The following is a 9225-nucleotide window of genomic DNA, read 5'->3' as shown; positions in this document are numbered from 1 at the left end:
TGTAAATAATACATTTACATCTTTTTATTATACTGTTATGGAGATGCTTATTTTATTCCATAATTTAAAAAAATTATTTAGGGCAATGGGGTTAAGTGACTTGCCCAAGGTCACACAGCTAGGCAATTCTTAAATATCTGGGGTCAAATTTGAACTTGGGTCCTCTTGACACTAGGGCTGATGCTCTATCCACTGCACCATCTTCCTGCCCTTTTCATTCCACAAATTTTAAAATAAAATAAAATTAAACTACCCACCTTGTTTCAAGTCTCTCCCCACTATAATCCATCCCCTACTCAGTTATCAAGGTTATTTTTTAAGTGAAGATGTGATTATATCAACTCTCACCTCTTCAAGGAGCATCAGTGACTCCCTGTTACCTATGGAATCAAATATAAAATACTCGATATGGCATTAAAATCTATTCATCAACTGGAATCTTCTTACGGTTGTTTAATTATTTTTCAATCTTGTGCAAGTCTTCATTACTCCATTTGGGGGATTTCTTGACAGAGATATTGATGTAATTTGCCATTTCCTTCTCCAGTTCATTTTCCAGATGAGGAAACTGAGGCAAACAGGTTAAGTGATTTACCCAGGGTCACATAGCTAGTAAATGTCTGAGGCCAGATTTGAACTCACTCTTCTATCTAGTTATCTGAACTCTTCTTAGTTTTCCAGGATTCTTATTGTAACTACTTCCCACACACTTTATGATGCTGCCTCACTGACCTTCTCAAACCCAACACCCAAATACTGTCTATGTGATTTTTTTTAAGTGGTTGTTCCTCAATCCTGGAAGTCTCTGCCCTTCATCATCTTGGTTTCTCTGGCTTCAAGACTAAGCTTAAGTCCCAATTTCTACATCAAGATGCATTTTCTGGTCCCTCTAGCTGCCAGTGTCATTTTCTCTCACATTACCTTCTACCTATGATCTTTATCTATATCCATCTTAATATATATGAATGTTTGTGTGACAAGTCACAGTGCGGCTGATTAGATCAATACGAGCTCAGAATACTCTACCCAGGTAGGCACAAATAACCCATGCGAACACCTGTGGTGGTTATTCTAAACTCTAAATTCTGTCTTGTTTACAGAGTGCAGCACCCTCTCTGATGAAGACACACTATGCTGGGAAGTCCTCTGTCAGTGTCTCCCATGCTGCACAATCAATTCCAAAGTTCTTAAGAGACATTTAGAATGGCCCTGTATCACTTTTTCTGAGCCCTGTGTGAGTTCTCCATAAAATAATTTTTTGGGGGCAAAATGGTCGTACTCTTCCATAATAAGGTTTAAATGCTTGGCAGTTTAACTCAAGAAAGTACTTAGTGCCTGGTATCTTCTCCTGCCAGGTGATTTTTCGAGTCTTCCTAAGACAATGTAAATGGAAGTAATTCAGTTTCCTGACATGGCACTGGTAGACTGTCCAGGTTTCACAGGCATATAGCCATGAGGTCAGCACAATAGTTATAGACCTTTAGTTTAGTGTCAGTCTAATACCTCTTCTCTCTCACATTTTCTTTTGGGGACTTCCAAACACTGGGCCAGCTCTGGCAATACATGTGTCAATCTCATTATCAAAGTGTACCTCCCTGGAAAGTACACTATCAAGATAAGTGAGCTTCTCTACAGTATTCTAAACTTCTCCATTTCCTGTAACCAATGGTTTCACATATGGATGATGTGGGGCTGGCTGATGGAGCACTTGTGCTTTCTTGGTGTTAGGTATTAGCATAAGCAGCAGAGAATCAATCCATACTTTGTTGCATCTGAACTTCAGAGGCTGCATTGAGTGCAGTCGTCTGCAAACAGAAGATCGGGCACCAACCCTCCCTCCACTTTGGTCTTGACTTGTAGATTTTTAAGTTGAAGAATTTACTATCAGTGTGGTAGCTGACCTTGATGCTATGTTCATACTCTTTGAAGGTGTTTGACAACAAGGCTAAAAACATCATGCTAAAAAGCATGGGAGCAAGGACACAGCCCTTCACTTCTTTGGTGATTGGGAAATAGTGAGAACATTATCTACCATCCAGAACCAGCCAAGCACGCTGGCATGAAAGTGATGTTTAATACTGATGAACTTCTCTGGGCAGCCAAATTTTCATTTAATTTTCCAAAAACCCTCATGACTGACAGTATCAAAGACCTTGGTCAGATCAACAAATGTATACTCCTTGCATTTTTCCTGGAGTTGTTGGGCAGCAAACTCCATATCGACTGTTCCTCAACTCTTTCTGAAGCCACAGTGGCTTCTCAGGGTGGTGACCAATGGGGACAGTTAGGTGGTGCAGTGGATAGAGTGGATAGAGCACTGGTCCTGAAGTCAGGTGAAAATGAATTCAAATCTGACCTTAGACCAGATAATAATTGCCTAGCTGTATGACCTTGGGCAAGCCATTTAACTCTTGCAACGCCCTCCCCCCCAAAGAGATGATCATCTTCCAGGTGAATGATTAGACTATAAAGGAGGATTCTGGCAAGAATCTTACCAACAGTGCCTAAGGGTGACAAATTTTTATTCATGTGTAATTTGGATTTAAGTGAGGCAGAGTTGTATGAAGTTCTTGGCCTCATTCACTCTTCCAAAGTCATCACATTTCAGTGACAAGACATACTCTAAGCAACTCTAGATGTGTATGACCTTGTGGTCTTTGATGTCTAACTAAGCCCTAAGCACTTCACTGCACCTATTTCAGCTGCCATTGGATGAATTATGCTTATCTTCCCTTCCCACCAGTGGAAGTCTTCACACATTTGGGATGGACATGCTCCCTAATTCACCGATGGTTTGAGACTCCTCAGTTACCCTCAGCTTAGTCCATCTGCTAAAATGATTTGCTGGGGTGTGGCTGCTGTGAACATTACAGCTTCTTGGAGGCACAGCATGAATTAGGTGGTTCAGGTGGATATCAAGAGGTGAAAAGCAGACCTGAAAAAGACTTGGCAGCCTTCAAACAAGAGGCACTAGTTTTTCTTGAACTCATCCTTCACCCCATATGTATATACATACATATACATTAGTATATATCAACATATATTAGAACTGGTACTAATATACATTTGTCTATATATTATGTATACATATGTACATATATATTTATATGAGATATAAATATATTGCTATAAAGTATATATATAATATATATAATACATATATAGAAACATATTTGCCTAGCTATTTACATGCTATTTCTTCCTTTAGAAAGTAAGCATCTGGGGCGGCTAGGTGGTGTAGTGGATAAAGCACTGGCCCTGGAGTCAGGAGTACCTGAGTTCAAATCTGACCTCAGACACTTAATAATTTCTTAGCTGTGTGGCCTTGGGCAAGCCACTTAACCCCATCTGCCTTGCAAAAACCTAAAAAAAAAGTAAGTCTTTTCCTTTCTTCATATCTCAGGTGCCTAGCAAATAGTAAGGGCTTAATTAATTATTGTATACTTGAATCCTAATTGATTCTTAATAATTGTGTGAGATAATGGGAAAATCCCTTTACCACTTGGAGTCTCAGTTTCCTCATCTATAAAATGTGGTTAATAATAATTTTAATACTTGCCTCATGGGGTTGTGAGACTCAAGTGAGTTCATATTTATAATAGTGCTTTGCAAACTGAAAACACTATGTATATGTTTTAAAAATTATTTTAAAAAATTATTGTTATACTTGAAAAGGTAGAAAACCACAAATCTGTGTTAATCATTTTAATTTTATATTTACCTACTTATATAGGTAAATATCTATTTTGTGTAAATTGACTGTAGCTGTGACACTAGTTTAAAGGTTATGTGTGACACTTTGTGTGTATTTTGCAATACATGATATATTACTTATGTACTTTGTAGTGCAAATCATTCAAATTGTCCTGTATTCTGCCTCCCTTAATCTTATAGAAAGGCAGAGTGACACTGTATTAAGTATCCAGCAAGGGAATATAATAACTAATTTGCCCATTAGGTGGCACTCTACTCAAACCACCAACCCAGTCCAGTTCAGCCTGAGTAGTGGTGCAAGGTTAGCCTCTCACACCACTGCCCTCCTCAACTCTGAGTGTTTGGGCAGTTAGAAACTTATGCTGGCTCAGTTCTGAAATTAAACTTGGAAATATTATATTTCCTCTAAATATTAAAAAATTGGAAACCTATGGTTCCACTCCTACCTTACTCCTGGAACCTCTCCTTTTTGTTGAACAACTCTCCCTACCACATATTTACAGGATACAGGCAATCAACATATGTAACCACAAACTTTATTGGATATAGTGAAAACGAAAGAAAAATTGTTATGTTTCTATTGCAAAAGCCTCTACCCAGCTATCTCCCAACTCCTTCAAATTATTCCATTCCTCAGCTGCTGTGAGGAATTTCCAAACTTCACTGTCCTAGAGATCACAAAAAAGGGAATAAGAAGGGAACTATATCAAGATCTCATTTGAAGGACTCAGAAATACACAAAAGGAGTAATAATTTCTCTTACATCTTGCCACCAAAGAGGTTTTCAATTATTGTCAGTTCCTGTTACTCCTGGCCCATCTACATGACACCACAATTCCATGGTGTGGGTTTCCAGGTCGCATGAATTTGCAGATACTTAGTTTATATGATTGACAATTCCTCCAATTGTTCTCACCAATCTTGAGCCGCAGTTGGATACAATCAATAGCCTCCAGGCTCAGAAGTTAATGCAATTGTGTTGGTTTTCCATTTCAAGAGTTTTGCATAGCCAACAAAACATGCCTTCTATGGCCAAAGCAAAGTGGTACTACTAGATTCAGTTTTTATTCCTCTTCCGTTCTCTTCACAGATTTTTTTCCAAAATCCTGAGGAGATGAAAATGGTGATCATCTGATGATAAATTCCTGGTGGAGAGTGGGTAGAGAACTGTGTCACCACTCTCTTAATCATCATCATTATTGTCATCATCATCCCAGGATCAGAGGAAAATAATAATTTTTTAAAGGGCCATGTATGGACACAGAGATTAAGAAAGAGTGTGAGCAAAGGTCATGTTCTCCATTTATTATAGCTTTTTTTTTTTTGGAGAGTTTGTGTGGTAGAGTTAAAATACTTCATGTTGGCAGACCTGGGTTCAATCCCAGTTTTGACTCATGCAAGTCACTTCACCATTTCTTCATCTGTAAAATGTGAACAATAATATTTTCATGACAAGAGAATTGTTAAGAGAGTGCTTTGGAAACTTTAAAATATAGAAAGTGTGTATTGTTATTTATCTGGGAGGTTTGATTCAATTGAATAGAGAATGGTAATAATTATAATAAAGCCCTGTTTTTTTGTTCATTTTCATAAAGGTTAGGGGAAAAATATTTTTCTACAATTGCGGAACACAACCCACATAGCTAATCCAATCTCATAAATATTTCTTAAACACCTACTACTACCAAGACAGTAATTTGATTAGTGAAAAAAATAACAAAAAAAATCATCCCCATTACTGCAAAAACTCAAGTAAAATAGCATCATTTTGACATTTCTAAATGCCTTTGCACAGCTAGCCCTCACATCTTGAATATTTTCTCACCTCACCTAAGACTCTTTGGAATCTCTAGTTACACTCAAGTTTCATCTCAAGTGCCTCCTCCTACCAAAGGCCTGGTGTGGGCTGTCTCTGACTCACCTGGTCTGGGGCTTTAGGTTCTGAATTACAAGGACATGAAATACTTGTAGACCATCTAATCTTTAACAAAAGGATATTTATTTAGTCAAAGCAGGGAAAGGATGTTCAGCAAGGACACAGCATAAATTCATTTAGGTATAGCCTCCCTGCCTCTGTGTTAGCAAAGGTCAGAAGCCTGAGGGAAGAACTCTTCTTTCCTCCTTTTTGGCTGACTATTTCACTTAGTCCACTAGGAAGCTAAATCAATAGTCTGAGTCTAAATTAAGTCCTTTGAGGAAGTAAATCTAAAGTTTCAGTACCTTTTAAGGAAAAACAAGTCTGACCTATAGGAAAGGGGTATGCTGGAGTCTGCTTCTTAGTCAGAGATAAATGTTAAATTTTCAGTGAGAGTATTGACACTTAAGAAATTAGCAAAGTAAAAAATCAGGGCTTGATTCATTGCTTTGTTGATTATTTATACTTAAGAAAGTAATGGAGAAAATAGTAATTATGTAGTTTAAACTTAAAAAGTGTGTATTTTTCCTCCTGAAGAGCTAATATTAAAATTACCACTACACTCCTGACTGTAGTGCTATTGCCAACTTACCCCATCTCCTAGTTCTTAGAATTTTTTTTTTTTTTTGCAAGGCAAATAGGGTTAAGTGGTTTGCCCAAGGCCACACAGCTAGGGTAATTATTAAGTGTCTGAGACCAGATTTGAACCCAGGTACTCCTGACTCCAGGGCTGGTGCTTTATCCACTGCACCACCTAGCCACCCCTAGTTCTTAGTATTCTTTATCCAACATCTAGAATGATTTCATAAATATTTTATAATTTCATTATTTGCTTACAAATTGTTCCCCCTTGGTAGAATGTAAGCTTCCTTAGGGCAAGATGGCTAGACAGCATGGTGGAAAGAGTGTCAATCCTGAAGTCAGGAGGACCTGAATTCAAATTTGACTTCTGATACTTTCTAGCTATGTTATCTTGGGTAAGTCACTTTCTCCTGCATAGCACCCCCCCCACCTCAAATCCAATTCAGTTATTTGTCATGGCATCACACATCTGATGTCGTAGTCTCCCTCTTTTAAAGCAAAGGAAAAACATCATCAGGGCCGGAACTACCTCTATTCTTTTTGTCCTTGGTTGTTTAATTAAATTGAATTGGATTCTGTAGGTATTGATAGCATATCAAAAATATGTTTGATCCTTGACAGGTGAAAAATTGCATTTAATGATTGCATTTTTATTATATTTCACCTGTGCATGAATCTGTTTTTCCCTCTCCAGTTCATTTGTCCACCTGTTTTAGACTTGCTCCTATGGAATCTGCCAGAATATCATTTGTTCATAATCAAGGATGTGAAAGGTTCTTAAAGTCTCATGAAACCTGCTAATAACCGCAGGAAGTCCAAAAGAAAGAGGGCTTTGTCTTCCTCCCTTGTACTTCTCTATTGTTTCAGGAAACAGACTTGAAACTATTAAACCCACCACCTTGGACACTTACTGCCTTAGGACATTACCCAAGACAGAAAGTGAATCTATCTCCCACCTTGTTTCTTGCTGGCATTTGAGAGAATAGGAGCAATCAAAATGGACATATTTGCACAGCACTTTGCAGTTATAGAAACTCTTTATCTTGTTTGATTCTCAGGAAAGCCCTGGGAAGTTGTTATCACTATTTTATAGATGAAGAAACAGAATCATGGATAACTTGCCCTAGGTCACAAAGCTAGTCAGGATTCAGAACTCACATCCATTATCTTCAGTCTTAAGACCAGTGCTTTCTTGACTATGCTAGGTGCAGGGAAGTATATGCTCCTCTTCTTCAGTTTGCTGCTAACATGGGAAATGAAGACAGAATGAAACAGTACTCATTGCAGATTCTCCAGGTTGGCAATGGCTAAGAGGCAGGGTGGGAAACAGAAGATCTCTAGTGACAGAGAGATAGATTTCAGATAGATTAAAGGTAATAAAAAACAGCCAGAGAAGGTGAAATGTGACCCAGAAACAAATATTTTGCTGCTTCTTTGGATCTGTGATCTCTTTGAAATGTACACTCTATCCATCCCATCCCATCCCATCCCATCCCATCCCATCCCATCCCATCCCATCCCATCCATCTGTCCATTTGTTCATCTATTTTTTTCCTGTTATCTAGGGCAGCTAGGTGGTAAAGTGGATAGAGCACCAGCCTTGGAGTCAGGAGGATGGGAGTTCAAGTTCAGCCTCAGATAATTAGCTCATACTAATTGTGTGACTTTGGACAAGTCACTTCACCCTGAAAGCCTCTCATCCAGGGCCATCTCAAGTCATGCTGATTCATATCTGGCCACTTGACTCGGATGGCTCTGGAGGAAAAAGTGAGGCCACTGACTTACCCCCTTACTCAAATCCAATTCATTTGCTTGAGATGGCATCACCTCCATGAAGTCATGGTCTTCTTCAAGAATGAAGGACAAATGTTATTATCTATTATCTATTTATCCATCCCATCCATCTGTCCATCCATCCATGCATCCATCCATCCATCCACTTATCTCTCTCTCTATTTATCTGCCATTCATTTATTCATTCATTGTCTTTATATCTATTGATTTATTTCCAAATATGTGATTTAATTTAATAGGGAATTTCCAGTGTAGAAATATCCTCTACCAATGCAGACTGGCAGGCACCTGTTGGACAATTTAGAGGAGCTTTAGAAAGTTGCTTGGGACTCTAAGAGGTTGCATAAATTGTCCAGGGTTACCCAGCCAGTAGATGTCAGATCTTGAATCCTTGTCTACCTAAATCCCCATTATTGCCACAACTGCCTCTTATGTCTATATCCTATCTATCCTACTCTTAGTTCTTGACATTGTGTAGATATTAGTGGAACATTGGGCTGGCCATTGTGTTTTACTTGCTCTCATTGTATGAACACTACACATTCTTTTCTGGTCATATATTTCTTTCCAATGCCATTCTTTATATTGCCTATCTTGTGTAATTCTTGGTTGGGAACAGTGTTCCAGCCTACTCATTCCAATTATACATCTCTCTGCTGTCCATATTTACCTAATAGGAGGGTGTAATTTCAACCTAGAAAACACAGGAAGTGACATTAACAGCATCTATGGAATAAGTCAGAAATGCTAACATACACATACACATACAAATTGCTAACTTTCTGATCCTTGATCTTTGGGGAATTGAAAAAAAAATCACACACACTGAGTACAAGGTGTTGAATTTATCCTTGCTATTTCCTTCCTTCGAGATTATGAATGGAGTGAGCTTCACTTTCTGTGATATTTCAGTGGTGTCTCACAAATGAATTATAATTTGTCTTAATTTTGAAAACATCTGTTCATTTGCCAAAGCCTTTTTTGATTTTCCAAAGTGTTAAAACTAGAAAAGACCTTAGATGTCTTTCAATCCTTTCATTTTAAAAAGAAAAATGTAGGCCCAGAGAGAAGACTTTCTTAAGGTTACTAGTAACCAAGTCTGGACTCAAGCCCCAGTTCTCTAGGGCCCTTGTCTGCTTAGTTGAAAATCAAATATAAAAATTTAAAATCGACAGTTCTTTGATGTTATTGGTTTATTTATATATCTAATTAAAAAACCC

This window comes from Macrotis lagotis, chromosome 2 (genome assembly GCF_037893015.1).
Source record: "Macrotis lagotis isolate mMagLag1 chromosome 2, bilby.v1.9.chrom.fasta, whole genome shotgun sequence".
In the NCBI taxonomy this organism is placed as follows: Eukaryota; Metazoa; Chordata; class Mammalia; order Peramelemorphia; family Peramelidae; genus Macrotis; species Macrotis lagotis.
The sequence above is the reverse complement of the archived record's forward strand: the minus strand, read 5'-3'. Positions refer to the sequence as shown.